Source organism: Budorcas taxicolor, chromosome X (genome assembly GCF_023091745.1).
Source record: "Budorcas taxicolor isolate Tak-1 chromosome X, Takin1.1, whole genome shotgun sequence".
In the NCBI taxonomy this organism is placed as follows: Eukaryota; Metazoa; Chordata; class Mammalia; order Artiodactyla; family Bovidae; genus Budorcas; species Budorcas taxicolor.
Genome location: NC_068935.1, coordinates 137,666,274 through 137,681,874, shown reverse-complemented (window position 1 = coordinate 137,681,874; position 15,601 = coordinate 137,666,274).

The window sequence follows — 15,601 nt, the reverse complement described above, 5'->3', positions numbered from 1 at the left end:
TCACCGGCTCGTCTTTCACGCCGAGGATCGACTCACACCAAGGTGGCACGTGGCACAGCCCTGTGGGAAAGCCTCGTCGGAAATCCTCGAGGGAAACTCATAGATCCCTTGATCCACGGGACAGGAAGCGTGACACTGCTGCTGCAGCTCGGGAGGAAAGCGCACGTGCATGCCCCCACTCGAGACGAGGCCTGACTCCCCTGGGGAGACTCAGAAGCACCCCAAGATCCATGGCAACACTGGAGAGGAATCCTCAGGTTCCGGCCCCGACTCCAGACAAGGACTGAGGCCCCGGCACGGACGGGAGAGGAATCCCGAGATGGCCCCTAGCAACTCGCATGGGGACTGGCCTCTCCTGAGGCCACCAGAGCGGGTCCCTGAGGTCGCCGTCGTAACTTGAGAAGACCTGCCGCAACTCGAGAAAATCCAGGAGGTTCTCCCCTCCAGGCGAGATGAGGCCCATTTCCGCTGAGGCGTCTCGAGGCTGATCACACCTCACCTCTGGAACTTCGAAAGGGTCCTTCACACCCTTGGTGCAAATCAAGAAGTTCCCCGACATATCCGTCTCCACTCGAGAGGAAACGCGAGGTTCCCGCCCACATCCAGAGGAGCCCCGTTTCCGCCTCGTAGCTCGAGATGAGGGATCCTTTCCCTGCTTCGTCGGGAAAGAGTTCCCGGCCTTCCCGTCGCATCTCAAGAGGAGGCCCTCTCAACAGGAACGGCGAGAGGAACTCCAGGGTCGTGCCACCATTCCAAGAGTCCCCCAGATGTCTCAGTCCATTCCAGAGGAACCTCTTTTCCCTTCACCGGCTCGTCTTTCACGCCGAGGATCGACTGACATCCTTTTGGCACGTGGCACAGCCCTGTGGGAAAGCCTCGTCGGAAATCCTCGAGGGAAACCCGCAGATCCATTGATCCACGGGACAGGAAGCGTGACACTGCTGCTGCAGCTAGGGAGGAAAGCGCACGTGCATGCCCCCACTCGAGACGTGGCCTGACTCCCCTGGGGATACTCAGAAGCAGCCCAAGATCCATGGAAACACTGGAGAGGAATCCTCAGGTTCCGGCCCCGACTCCACACAAGGTATTAGGCCCCGGCATGGACGGGAGAGGAATCCCAAGTGGGCCCCTAGCAACTCGCATGGGGACTGGCCTTTCTTGAGGCCACCAGAGCGGGTCCCTGAGGTCCCCGTCATAACTCGAGAAGACCTGCCGCAACTCGAGAAAATCCAGGAGGTTCTCCCCTCCAGGCGAGATGAGGCCCATTTCCGCTGAGGCGTCTCGAGGCTGATCACACCTCACCTCTGGAACTTCGAAAGGGTCCTTCACTCCCATGGTGCAAATCAAGAAGTTCCCCGACATACCCGTCTGCACTCGAGAGGAAACACGAGGGTCCAGCCTACATACAGAGGAGCCCCGTTTCCGCCTCGTAGCTCGAGATGAGGGATCCTTTCCCTAATTCGTCGGGAAAGAGTTCCCGGCCTTCCCGTCGCATCTCAAGAGGAGGCCCTCTCAACAGGAACGGCGAGAGGAACTCCAGGGTCGTGCCACCATTCCAAGAGTCCACCAGATGTCTCAGTCCATTCCAGAGGAACCTCTTTTCCCTTCACCGGCTCGTCTTTCACGCCGAGGATCGACTCACACCAAGGTGGCACGTGGCACAGCCCTGTGGGAAAGCCTCGTGGGAAAGCCACAGATGCCTTGATCCACGTGACAGGAAGCGTGACACTACTGCTGCAGCTCGGTAGGAAAGCGCACGTGCATGCCCCCACTCGAGACGAGGCCTGACTCCCCTGGGGAGACTCAGAAGCACCCCAAGATCCATGGCAACACTGGAGAGGAATCCTCAGGTTCCGGCCCCGACTCCACACAAGGACTGAGGCCCCGGCATGGACGGGAGAGGAATCCCGAGAGGTCCCCTAGCAACTCGCATGGGGACTGGCCTTTCCTGAGGCCACCAGAGCGGGTCCCTGAGGTCCCCGTCGTAACTCGAGAAGACCTGCCGCAACTCTAGATAATCCAGGAGGTTCTCCCCTCCAGGCGAGATGAGGCCCATTTCCGCTGAGGCGTCTCCAGGCTGATCACAGCTCACCTCTTGAACTTCGAAAGCGTCCTTCACACCCTTGGTGCAAATGAAGAAGTTCCCCGACATATCCGTCTTCACTCGAGAGGAAACATGAGGTTCCCGCCCACATCCAGAGGAGCCCCGTTTCGGCCTCGTAGCTCGAGATGAGGGATCCTTTCCCTGCTTCGTCGGGATAGAGTTCCCGGCGTTCCCGTCGCATCTCAAGAGGAGGCCCTCTCAACAGGAATGGCGAGAGGAACTCCAGGGTCGTGCCACCATTCCAAGAGTCCCCCAGATGTTTCAGTCCATTCCAGAGGAACCTCTTTTCCCTTCACCGGCTCGTCTTTCACGCCGAGAATCGACTCACACCAGGGTGGCACGTGGCACAGCCCTGTGGGAAAGCCTCGTGGAGAAGCCTCGAGGGAAAGCCGCAGATCCCTTGATCCACGTGACAGGAAGCGTGACACTACTGCTGCAGCTCGGGAGGAAAGCGCACGTGCATGCCCCCACTCGAGACGAGGCCTGACTCCCCTGGGGAGACTCAGAAGCACCCCAAGATCCATGGCAACACTGGAGAGGAATCCTCAGGTTCCGGCCCCGACTCCACACAAGGTATTAGGCCCCGGCATGGACGGGAGAGGAATCCCAAGAGGGCCCCTAGCAACTCGCATGGGGACTGGCCTTTCTTGAGGCCACCAGAGCGGGTCCCTGAGTTCCCCGTCATAACTCGAGAAGACCTGCCGCAACTCGAGAAAATCCAGGAGGTTCTCCCCTCCAGGCGAGATGAGGCCCATTTCCGCTGAGGCGTCTCGAGGCTGATCACACCTCACCTCTGGAACTTCGAAAGGGTCCTTCACTCCCATGGTGCAAATCAAGAAGTTCCCCGACATACCCGTCTCCACTCGAGAGGAAACACGAGGGTCCAGCCTTCATACAGAGGAGCCCCGTTTCCGCCTCGTAGCTCGAGATGAGGGATCCTTTCCCTAATTCGTCGGGAAAGAGTTCCCGGCCTTCCCTTCGCATCTCAAGAGGAGGCCCTCTCAACAGGAACGGCGAGAGGAACTCCAGGGTCGTGCCACCATTCCAAGAGTCCCCCAGATGTCTCAGTCCATTCCAGAGGAACCTCTTTTCCCTTCACCGGCTCGTCTTTCACGCCGAGGATCGACTGACATCCTTTTGGCACGTGGCACAGCCCTGTGGGAAAGCCTCGTCGGAAATCCTCGAGGGAAACCCGCAGATCCATTGATCCACGTGACAGGAAGTGTGACAGTACTGCTGCAGCTCGGGAGGAAAGCGCACGTGCATGCCACCACTCGAGACGAGGCCTGACTCCACTGGGGAGATTCAGAAGCACCCCAAGTTCCATGGCAACACTGGAGAGGAATCCTCAGGTTCCGGCCCCGTCTCCACACAAGGACTGAGGCCCCGGCATGGACGGGAGAGGAATCCCGAGAGGTCCCCTAGCAACTCGCATGGGGACTGGCCTTTCCTGAGGCCACCAGAGCGGGTCCCTGAGGTCCCCGTCGTAACTCGAGAAGACGTGCCGCAACTCGAGAAAATCCAGGAGGTTCTCCCCTCCAGGCGAGATGAGGCCCATTTCCGCTGAGGCGTCTCGAGGCTGATCACACCTCACCTCTGGAACTTCGAAAGGGTCCTTCACACCCTTGGTGGAAATCAAGAAGATCCCCGACATACCCGTCTGCACTCGAGAGGAAACACGAGGGTCCCGCCCACATCCAGAGGAGCCCCGTTTCCGCCTCGTAGCTCGAGATGAGGGATCCTTTCCCTGCCTCTTCGGGAAAGAGTTCCCGGCCTTCCTGTCGCATCTCAAGAGGAGTCCCTCTTAACAGGAATGGCGAGAGGAACTCCAGGGTCGTGCCACCATTCCAAGAGTCCCCCAGATATCTCAGTCCATTCCAGAGGAATTTCTTATCCCTTCACCGGCTCGTCTTTCACGCCGAGGATCGAATCACACCAAGGTGGCACGTGGCACAGCCCTGTGGGAAAGACTCGTGGGAATGCCTCGAGGGACAGCCTCGAGGGAAAGCCACAGATCCCTTTATCCACGTGCCAGGAAGCGTGACACTACTCCTGCAGCTCGGGAGGAAAGCGCACGTGCATGCCCCCACTCAAGACGAGGCCTGACTCCCCTAGGGAGACTCAGAGACACCCCACGATCCACGTCAACCCTGCAGAGGAATCCTCAGGTTCCGGCCCCGACTCCACACAAGGTCTTAGACCCCGGCATGGACGGGAGAGGAATCCCGAGATGGCCCCTAGCAATTCGCATGCGGACTGGCCTTTCCTAAGGCCACCAGAGCTGGTCCCTGAGGTCCCGGTCGTAACTCGAGCAGACCTGCCGCAACTCGAGATAATCCAGGAGGTTCTCCCCTCCAGGCGAGATGAGGCGCATTTCCCCTGAGGTGTATCGAGGCTGATCACACCTCACCTCTGGAACTTCGAAAGGGTCCTTCACACCCTTGGTGCAAATCAAGAAGTTCCCCGACATACCCGTCTCCACTCGAGAGGAAACACGAGGGTCCCGCCCACATCCAGAGGAGCCCCGTTTCCGCCTCGTAGCTCGAGATGAGGGATCCTTTCCCTGCCTCGTCGAGAAAGAGTTCCCGGCGTTCCCGTCGCATCTCAAGAGGAGGCCCTCTCAACAGGAACGGCGAGAGGAACTCCAGGGTCGTGCCACCATTCCAAGAGTCCCCCAGATGTCTCAGTCCATTCCAGAGGAACCTCTTTTCCCTTCACCGGCTCGTCTTTCACGCCGAGGATCGACTCACACCAAGGTGGCACGTGGCACAGCCCTGTGGGAAAGCCTCGTGGGAAAGCCTCGAGGGACAGCCTCGAGGGAAAGCCACAGATCACTTGATCCACGTGACAGGAAGCGTGACACTACTGCTGCACCTCGGGAGGAAAGCGCACGTCCATGCCCCCACTAGAGACGAGGCCTGACTCCCCTGGGGAGACTCAGAAGCACCCCAAGATCCATGGCAACACTGGAGAGGAATACTCATGTTCCGGCCCCGACTCCATGCAAGGACTGAGGCCCAGGCATGGACGGGAGAGGAATCCCGAGAGGTCGCCTAGCAACTCGCATGGGGACTGGCCTCTCCTGAGGCCAACAGAGCTGGTCCCTGAGGTCCCTGTCGTAACTCGAGAAGACCTGCCGCAACTCGAGAAAATCCAGGAGGTTCTCCCCTCCAGGCGAGATGAGGCCCATTTCCGCTGAGGCGTCTCGAGGCTGATCACACCTCACTTCTGGAACTTCGAAAGGGTCCTTCACACCCTTGGTGTAAATCAAGAAGTTCCCCGACATACCCGTCTCCACTCGAGAGGAAACACGAGGGTCCCGCCCACAGCCAGAGGAGCCCCGTTTCCGCCTCGTAGCTCGAGATGAGGGATCCTTTCCCTGCTTCGTCGGGAAAGAGTTCCCGGCCTTCCCGTCGCATCTCAATGGGAGGCCCTCTCAAGAGGAACATCGAGAGGAACTCCAGGGTCGTGCCACCATTCCAAGAGTTCCCCAGATGTCTCAGTCCATTCCAGAGGAAACTCTTTACCCTTCACCGGCTCGTCTTTCACGCCGAGGATCGACTCACACCAAGGTGGCACGTGGCACAGCCCTGTGGGAAAGCCTCGTGGGAAAGCCTCGAGGGACAGCCTCGAGGGACAGCCTCGAGGGAAAGCCACAGATCCCTTGATCCACGTGATAGGAAGCGTGACACTACTCTTGAAGCTCGGGAGGAAAGCGCACGTGCATGCCCCCACTCGAGACGAGGCCTGACTCCCCTGGGGAGACTCAGAAGCACCCCAAGATCCATGGCAACACTGAAGAGGAATCCTCAGGTTCCGGCCCCGACTCCACACAAGGACTGAGGCCCCGGCATGGACGGGAGAGGAATCGCGAGATGGCCCCTAGCAACTCGCATGGGGACTGGCCTCTCCTGAGGCCAACAGAGCTGGTCCCTGAGGTCCCTGTCGTAACTCGAGAAGACCTGCCGCAACTCGAGAAAATCCAGGAGGTTCTCCCCTCCAGGCGAGATGAGGCCCATTTCCGCTGAGGCGTCTCCAGGCTGATCACACCTCACCTCTGGAACTTCGAAAGTGTCCTTCACACCCTTGGTGCGAGTCAAGAAATTATCCGACATACCCGTCTCCACTCGAGAGGATACACGAGGGTCCCGCCCACATCCAGAGGAGCCCCGTTTCCGCCTCGTAGCTCGAGATGAGGCATCCTTTCCCTGCTTCATCGGGAAAGAGTTCCCGGCGTTCCCGTCGCATCTCAAGAGGAGGCCCTCTCAACAGGAACGGCGAGAGGAACTCTAGGGTCGTGCCACCATTCCAAGAGTCCCCCAGATGTCTCAGCCCATTCCAGAGGAACGTCTTTTCCCTTCACCGGTTCGTCCTTCACGCCGAGGATCGACTCACACCAAGGTGGCACGTGGCACAACCCTGTGGGAAATCCTCGTGGGAAAACCTCGAGGGACAGCCTGGAGGGAAACCACAGATCCCTTGATCCACGTGAAAGGAAGCGTGACACTACTGCTGCAGCTCGGGAGGAAAGCGCACGTGCAAGCCCGCACTAGAGACGAGGCCTGACTCCCCTGGGAAGACTCAGAAGCACCCCAAGATCCATGGCAACACTGGAGAGGAATCCTCAGATTCCGGCCCCAACTCCAAACAAGGACTGAGACCCCGGCCTGGACGGGAGAGGAATCCCGAGAGGTCCCCTAGCAACTCGCATGGCGACTGGCCTTTCCTGTGGCCACATGAGCGGGTCCCTGAGGTCCCCGTCGTAACTCGAGAAGACCTGCCGCAACTCGAGACAATCCAGGAGGTTCTCCCCTCCAGGCGAGATGAGGCCCATTTCCGCTGAGGCGTCTCGAGGCTGATCACACCTCACCTCTGGAACTTTGAAAGGGTCCTTCACACCCTTGGTGCAAATCAAGAAGTTCCCCGACATACCCGTCTCCACTCGAAAGGAAACACGAGGGTCCCGCCCACATCCAGCGGAGCCCCGTTTCCGCCTCGTAGCTCGAGATGAGGGATCCTTTCCCTGCTTCGTCGGGAAAGAGTTCCCGGCGTTCCCGTCGCATCTCAAGAGGTGGCCCTCTCAACAGGAATGGCGAGAGGAACTCCAGGGTCGTGCCACCATTCCAAGAGTCCCCCAGATGTCTCAGTCCATTCCAGAGGAACCTCTTTTCCCTTCACCGGCTCGTCTTTCACGCCGAGGATCGACTCACACCAAGGTGGCACGTGGCACAGCCCTGTGGGAAAGCCTCGTGGAAAAGCCTCGAGGGAAAGCCTCGAGGGAAAGCCACAGATCCCTTTATCCACGTGACAGGAAGCGTGACACTACTGCTGCAGCTCGGGAGGAAAGCGCACGTGCATGCCCCCACTCGAGACGAGCCCTGACTCCCCTGGGGAGACTCAGAAGCACCCCCAAGATCCATGGCAACACTGGAGAGGAATCCTCAGGTTCCGGCCCCGACCCCACACAATGTCTTAGGCCCCGGCATGGATGGGAGAGGAATCCCGAGATGGCCCCTAGCAATTCGCATGGGGACTGGCCTTTCCTGAGGCCACCAGAGCGGGTCCCTGAGGTCCCGGTCGTAACTCGAGAAGACCTGCCGCAACTCGAGAAAATCCAGGAGGTTCTCCCCTCCAGGCGAGATGAGGCCCATTTCTGCTGAGGCTTCTCCAGGCTGATCACACCTCACCTCTGGAACTTCGAAAGGGTCCTTCACAGCCTTGGTGCAAATCAAGAAGTTACCCGACATACCCGTCTCCACTCAAGAGGAAACACGAGGGTCCCGCCCACATCCAGAGGAGCCCCGTTTCCGCCTCGTAGCTCGAGATGAGGGATCCTTTCCCTGCTTCGTCGGGAAAGATTTCCCGGCGTTCCCGTCGCATCCCTAGAGGTGGCCCTCTCAACAGGAATGGCGAGAGGAACTCCAGGGTCGTGCCACCATTCCAAGAGTCCCCCAGATGTCTCAGTCCATTCCAGAGGAAACTCTTTTCCCTTCACCGGCTCGTCTTTCACGCCGAGGATCGACTGACACCAAGGTGGCACGAGGCACAGCCCTGTGGGAAAGCCTCGTGGGAAAGCCTCGAGGGACAGCCTCGAGGGAAAGCCACAGATCCCTTGATCCACGTGATAGGAAGCGTGACACTACTCTTGCAGCTCGGGAGGAAAGCGCACGTGCATGCCACCACTCGAGACGAGGCCTGACTCCCCTGGGGAGACTCAGAAGCACCCCAAGATCCATGGCAACACTGGAGAGGAATCCTCAGGTTCCGGCCCCGACTCCACACAAGGACTGAGGCCCCGGCATGGACGGGAGAGGAATCCCGAGATGGCCCCTAGCAATTCGCATGGGGACTGGCCTTTCCTGAGGCCACCAGAGCGGGTCCCTGAGGTCCCGGTCGTAACTCGAGAAGACCTGCCGCAACTCGAGAAAATCCAGGAGGTTCTCCCCTCCAGGCGAGATGAGGCCCATTTCTGCTGAGGCTTCTCCAGGCTGATCACACCTCACCTCTGGAACTTCGAAAGGGTCCTTCACAGCCTTGGTGCAAATCAAGAAGTTCCCCGACATACCCGTCTCCACTCGAGAGGAAACACGAGGGTCCCGCCCACAGCCAGAGGAGCCCCGTTTCCGCCTCGTAGCTCGAGATGAGGGATCCTTTCCCTGCTTCGTCGGGAAAGAGTTCCCGGCCTTCCCGTCGCATCTCAATGGGAGGCCCTCTCAAGAGGAACAGCGAGAGGAACTCCAGGGTCGTGCCACCATTCCAAGAGTTCCCCAGATGTCTCAGTCCATTCCAGAGGAAACTCTTTACCCTTCACCGGCTCGTCTTTCACGCCGAGGATCGACTCACACCAAGGTGGCACGTGGCCCAGCCCTGTGGGAAAGCCTCGTGGGAAAGCCTCGAGGGACAGCCTCGAGGGACAGCCTCGAGGGAAAGCCACAGATCCCTTGATCCACGTGATAGGAAGCGTGACACTACTCTTGAAGCTCGGGAGGAAAGCGCACGTGCATGCCCCCACTCGAGACGAGGCCTGACTCCCCTGGGGAGACTCAGAATCACCCCAAGATCCATGGCAACACTGAAGAGGAATCCTCAGGTTCCGGGCCCGACTCCACACAAGGACTGAGGCCCCGGCATGGACGGGAGAGGAATCCCGAGATGGCCCCTAGCAACTCGCATGGGGACTGGCCTCTCCTGAGGCCAACAGAGCTGGTCCCTGAGGTCCCTGTCGTAACTCGAGAAGACCTGCCGCAACTCGAGAAAATCCAGGAGGTTCTCCCCTCCAGGCGAGATGAGGCCCATTTCCGCTGAGGCGTCTCCAGGCTGATCACACCTCACCTCTGGAACTTCGAAAGTGTCCTTCACACCCTTGGTGCGAGTCAAGAAATTATCCGACATACCCGTCTCCACTCGAGAGGATACACGAGGGTCCCGCCCACATCCAGAGTAGCCCCGTTTCCGCCTCGTAGCTCGCGATGAGGCATCCTTTCCCTGTTTCATCGGGAAAGAGTTCCCGGCGTTCCCGTCGCATCTCAAGAGGAGGCCCTCTCAACAGGAACGGCGAGAGGAACTCCAGGGTCGTGCCACCATTCCAAGAGTCCCCCAGATGTCTCAGCCCATTCCAGAGGAACGTCTTTTCCCTTCACCGGCTCGTCCTTCACGCCGAGCATCGACTCACACCAAGGTGGCACGTGGCACAACCCTGTGGGAAATCTTCGTGGGAAAACCTCGAGGGACAGCCTGGAGGGAAACCACAGATCCCTTGATCCACGTGAAAGGAAGCGTGACACTACTGCTGCAGCTCGGGAGGAAAGCGCACGTGCAAGCCCCCACTCGAGACGAGGCCTGACTCCCCTGGGAAGACTCAGAAGCACCCCAAGATCCATGGCAACACTGGAGAGGAATCCTCAGATTCCGGCCCCAACTCCAAACAAGGACTGAGACCCCGGCCTGGACGGGAGAGGAATCCCGAGAGGTCCCCTAGCAACTCGCATGGCGACTGGCCTTTCCTGTGGCCACATGAGCGGGTCCCTGAGGTCCCCGTCGTAACTCGAGAAGACCTGCCGCAACTCGAGACAATCCAGGAGGTTCTCCCCTCCAGGCGAGATGAGGCCCATTTCCGCTGAGGCGTCTCGAGGCTGCTCACACCTCACCTCTGGAACTTTGAAAGGGTCCTTCACACCCTTGGTGCAAATCAAGAAGTTCCCCGACATACCCGTCTCCACTCGAGAGGAAACACGAGGGTCCCGCCCACATCCAGAGGAGCCCCGTTTCCGCCTCGTAGCTCGAGATGAGGGATCCTTTCCCTGCTTCGTCGGGAAAGAGTTCCCGGCGTTCCCGTCGCATCTCAAGAGGTGGCCCTCTCAACAGGAATGGCGAGAGGAACTCCAGGGTCGTGCCACCATTCCAAGAGTCCCCCAGATGTCTCAGTCCATTCCAGAGGAACCTCTTTTCCCTTCACCGGCTCGTCTTTCACGCCGAGGATCGACTCACACCAAGGTGGCACGTGGCACAGCCCTGTGGGAAAGCCTCGTGGAAAAGCCTCGAGGGAAAGCCTCGAGGGAAAGCCACAGATCCCTTTATCCACGTGACAGGAAGCGTGACACTACTGCTGCAGCTCGGGAGGAAAGCGCACGTGCATGCCCCCACTCGAGACGAGGTCTGACTCCCCTGGGGAGACTCAGAATCACCCCAAGATCCATGGCAACACTGGAGAGGAATCCTCAGGTTCCGGCCCCGAATCTACACAGGGCCTTAGGCCCCGGCATGGACGGGAGAGGAATCCCGAGATGGCCCGTAGCAACTCGCATGGGGACTGGCCTTTCCTGAGGCCACCAGAGCGGGTCCCTGAGGTCCCCTTCGTAACACGAGAAGACCTGCCGCAACTCGAGAAAATCCAGGAGGTTCTCCCCTCCAGGCGAGATGAGGCCCATTTCCACTGAGGCATCTCGAGGCTGATCACACCTCACTTCTGGAACTTCGAAAGGGTCCTTCACACCCTTGGTGCAAATCAAGAAGTTCCCCGACATACCCGTCTCCACTCGAGAGGAAGCACGAGGGTCCCGCCCACAGCCAGAGGAGCCCCGTTTCCGCCTCGTAGCTCGAGATGAGGGATCCTTTCCCTGCTTCGTCGGGAAAGAGTTCCCGGCCTTCCCGTCGCATCTCAATGGGAGGCCCTCTCAAGAGGAACAGCGAGAGGAACTCCAGGGTCATGCCACCATTCCAAGAGTTCCCCAGATGTCTCAGTCCATTCCAGAGGAAACTCTTTACCCTTCACCGGCTCGTCTTTCACGCCGAGGATCGACTCACACCAAGGTGGCACGTGGCACAGCCCTGTGGGAAAGCCTCGTGGGAAACCCTCGAGGGACAGCCTCGAGGGACAGCCTCGAGGGAAAGCCACAGATCCCTTGATCCACGTGATAGGAAGCGTGACACTACTCTTGAAGCTCGGGAGGAAAGCGCACGTGCATGCCCCCACTCGAGACGAGGCCTGACTCCCCTGGGGAGACTCAGAAGCACCCCAAGATCCATGGCAACACTGAAGAGGAATCCTCAGGTTCCGGCCCCGACTCCACACAAGGACTGAGGCCCCGGTATGGACGGGAGAGGAATCCCGAGATGGCCCCTAGCAACTCGCATGGGGACTGGCCTCTCCTGAGGCCAACAGAGCTGGTCCCTGAGGTCCCTGTCGTAACTCGAGAAGACCTGCCGCAACTCGAGAAAATCCAGGAGGTTCTCCCCTCCAGGCGAGATGAGGCCCATTTCCGCTGAGGCGTCTCCAGGCTGATCACACCTCACCTCTAGAACTTCGAAAGTGTCCTTCACACCCTTGGTGCGAGTCAAGAAATTATCCGACATACCCGTCTCCACTCGAGAGGATACACGAGGGTCCCGCCCACATCCAGAGGAGCCCCGTTTCCGCCTCGTAGCTCGCGATGAGGCATCCTTTCCCTGCTTCATCGGGAAAGAGTTCCCGGCGTTCCCGTCGCATCTCAAGAGGAGGCCCTCTCAACAGGAACGGCGAGAGGAACTCCAGGGTCGTGCCACCATTCCAAGAGTCCCCCAGATGTCTCAGCCCATTCCAGAGGAACGTCTTTTCCCTTCACCGGCTCGTCCTTCACGCCGAGGATCGACTCACACCAAGGTGGCACGTGGCACAACCCTGTGGGAAATTCTCGTGGGAAAACCTCGAGGGACAGCCTGGAGGGAAACCACAGATCCCTTGATCCACGTGAAAGGAAGCGTGACACTACTGCTGCAGCTCGGGAGGAAAGCGCACGTGCAAGCCCCCACTCGAGACGAGGCCTGACTCCCCTGGGAAGACTCAGAAGCACCCCAAGATCCATGGCAACACTGGAGAGGAATCCTCAGATTCCGGCCCCGAATCTACACAGGGCCTTAGGCCCCGGCATGGACGGGAGAGGAATCCCGAGATGGCCCGTAGCAACTCGCATGGGGACTGGCCTCTCCTGAGGCCACCAGAGCGGGTCCCTGAGGTCCCCTTCGTAACTCGAGAAGACCTGCCGCAACTCGAGAAAATCCAGGAAGTTCTCCCCTCCAGGCGAGATGAGGCCCATTTCCACTGAGGCATCTCGAGGCTGATCACACCTCACTTCTGGAACTTCGAAAGGGTCCTTCACACCCTTGGTGCAAATCAAGAAGTTCCCCGACATACCCGTCTCCACTCGAGAGGAAACACGAGGGTCCCGCCCACATCCGGAGGAGCCCCGTTTCCGCCTCAAATCTCGAGATGAGGGATCCTTTCCCTGCTTCATCGGGAAAGAGTTCCCGGCGTTCCCGTCGCATCTCAAGAGGAGGCCCTCTCAACAGGAACGGCGAGAGGAACTCCAGGGTCGTGCCACCATTCCAAGAGTCCCCCAGATGTCTCAGTCCATTCCAGAGGAACCTCTTTTCCCTTCACCGGCTCGTCTTTCAGGCCGAGGATCGACTCACACCAAGGTCGCACGTGGCACAGCCTTGTGGGAAAGCCTCGTTGGAAAGCCTCGAGGGACAGCCTCTAGGGAAAGCCACAAATCCCTTGATCCACGTGACAGGAAGCGTGACACTACTGCTGCAGCTCGGGAGAAAGCGCACGTGCATGCCCCCACTCGAGACGAGGCCTGACTCCCCTGGGGAGACTCAGAAGCACCCCTAAATCCATGGCAACACTGGAGAGCAATCCTCAGGTTCCGGCCTGAACTCGACACAAGGACTGAGGCCCTGGCATGGACGGGAGAGGAATCCCGAGAGGTCCCCTAGCAACTCGCATGGGACTGGCCTTTCCTGAGGCCACAAGAGCGGGTCCCTGAGGTCCCCGTCATAACTCGAGAAGACCTGCCGCAACTCGAGGAAATCCAGGAGGTTCTCCCCTCCAGGCGACATGAGGCCCATATCCGCTGAGGCGTCTCGAGGCTGATCACACCTCAATTCTGGAACGTCGAAAGGGTCCTTCACAGCCTTGGTGCAAATCAAGAAGTTCCCCGACATACCCCTCTCCACTCAAGAGGAAACACGTGGGTCCCGCCCACATTCGAAGGAGCCCCGTTTCCGCCTCGTAGCTCGAGATGAGGGATCCTTTCCCTGCTTCGTCGGGAAAGAGTTCCCGGCGTTCCCGTCGCATCTCAAGAGGAGCCCCTCTCAACAGGAACGGCGAGAGGAACTCCAGGGTCGTGCCACCATTCCAAGAGTCCCCCAGATGTCTCAGTCCATTCCAGAGGAACCTCTTTTCCCTTCACCGGCTCGTCTTTCACGCCGAGGATCGACTCACACCAAGGTGGCACGTGGCACAGCCCTGTTGGAAAGCCTCGTTGGAAAGCCTCGAGGGACAGCCTCGAGGGAAAGCCACAAATCCCTTGATCCACGTGACAGGAAGCGTGACACTACTGCTGCAGCTCGGGAGAAAGCGCACGTGCATGCCCCCACTCGAGACGAGGCCTGACTCCCCTGGGGAGAGTCAGAAGCACCCCTAAATCCATGGCAACACTGGAGAGCAATCCTCAGGTTCCGGCCTGAACTCGACACAAGGACTGAGGCCCTGGCATGGACGGGAGAGGAATCCCGAGAGGTCCCCTAGCAACTGGCATGGGACTGGCCTTTCCTGAGGCCAACAGAGCGGGTCCCTGAGGTCCCCGTCATAACTCGAGAAGACCTGCCGCAACTCGAGAAAATCCAGGAGGTTCTCCCCTCCAGGCGAGATGAGGCCCATATCCGCTGAGGCGTCTCGAGGCTGATCACACCTCACTTCTGGAACGTCGAAAGGGTCCTTCACAGCCTTGGTGCAAATCAAGAAGTTCCCCGACATACCCCTCTCCACTCAAGAGGAAACACGTGGGTCCCGCCCACATTCGAAGGAGCCCCGTTTCCGCCTCGTAGCTCGAGATGAGGGATCCTTTCCCTGCTTCGTCGGGAAAGAGTTCCCGGCGTTCCCGTCGCATCTCAAGAGGAGCCCCTCTCAACAGGAACGGCGAGAGGAACTCCAGGGTCGTGCCACCATTCCAAGAGTCCCCCAGATGTCTCAGTCCATTCCAGAGGAACCTCTTTTCCCTTCACCGGCTCGTCTTTCACGCCGAGGATCGACTCACACCAAGGTGGCACGTGGCACAGCCCTGTTGGAAAGCCTCGTTGGAAAGCCTCGAGGGACAGCCTCGAGGGAAAGCCACAAATCCCTTGATCCACGTGACAGGAAGCGTGACACTACTGCTGCAGCTCGGGAGAAAGCGCACGTGCATGCCCCCACTCGAGACGAGGCCTGACTCCCCTGGGGAGAGTCAGAAGCACCCCTAAATCCATGGCAACACTGGAGAGCAATCCTCAGGTTCCGGCCTGAACTCGACACAAGGACTGAGGCCCTGGCATGGACGGGAGAGGAATCCCGAGAGGTCCCCTAGCAACTGGCATGGGACTGGCCTTTCCTGAGGCCAACAGAGCGGGTCCCTGAGGTCCCCGTCATAACTCGAGAAGACCTGCCGCAACTCGAGAAAATCCAGGAGGTTCTCCCCTCCAGGCGAGATGAGGCCCATATCCGCTGAGGCGTCTCGAGGCTGATCACACCTCACTTCTGGAACGTCGAAAGGGTCCTTCACAGCCTTGGTGCAAATCAAGAAGTTCCCCGACATACCCCTCTCCACTCAAGAGGAAACACGTGGGTCCCGCCCACATTCGAAGGAGCCCCGTTTCCGCCTCGTAGCTCGAGATGAGGGATCCTTTCCCTGCTTCGTCGGGAAAGAGTTCCCGGCGTTCCCGTCGCATCTCAAGAGGAGCCCCTCTCAACAGGAACGGCGAGAGGAACTCCAGGGTCGTGCCACCATTCCAAGAGTCCCCCAGATGTCTCAGTCCATTCCAGAGGAACCTCTTTTCCCTTCACCGGCTCGTCTTTCACGCCGAGGATCGACTCACACCAAGGTGGCACGTGGCACAGCCCTGTTGGAAAGCCTCGTGGGAAACCACAGATCCCTTGATCCACGTGACAGGAAGCGTGACACTACTGCTGCAGCTCGGGAGGAA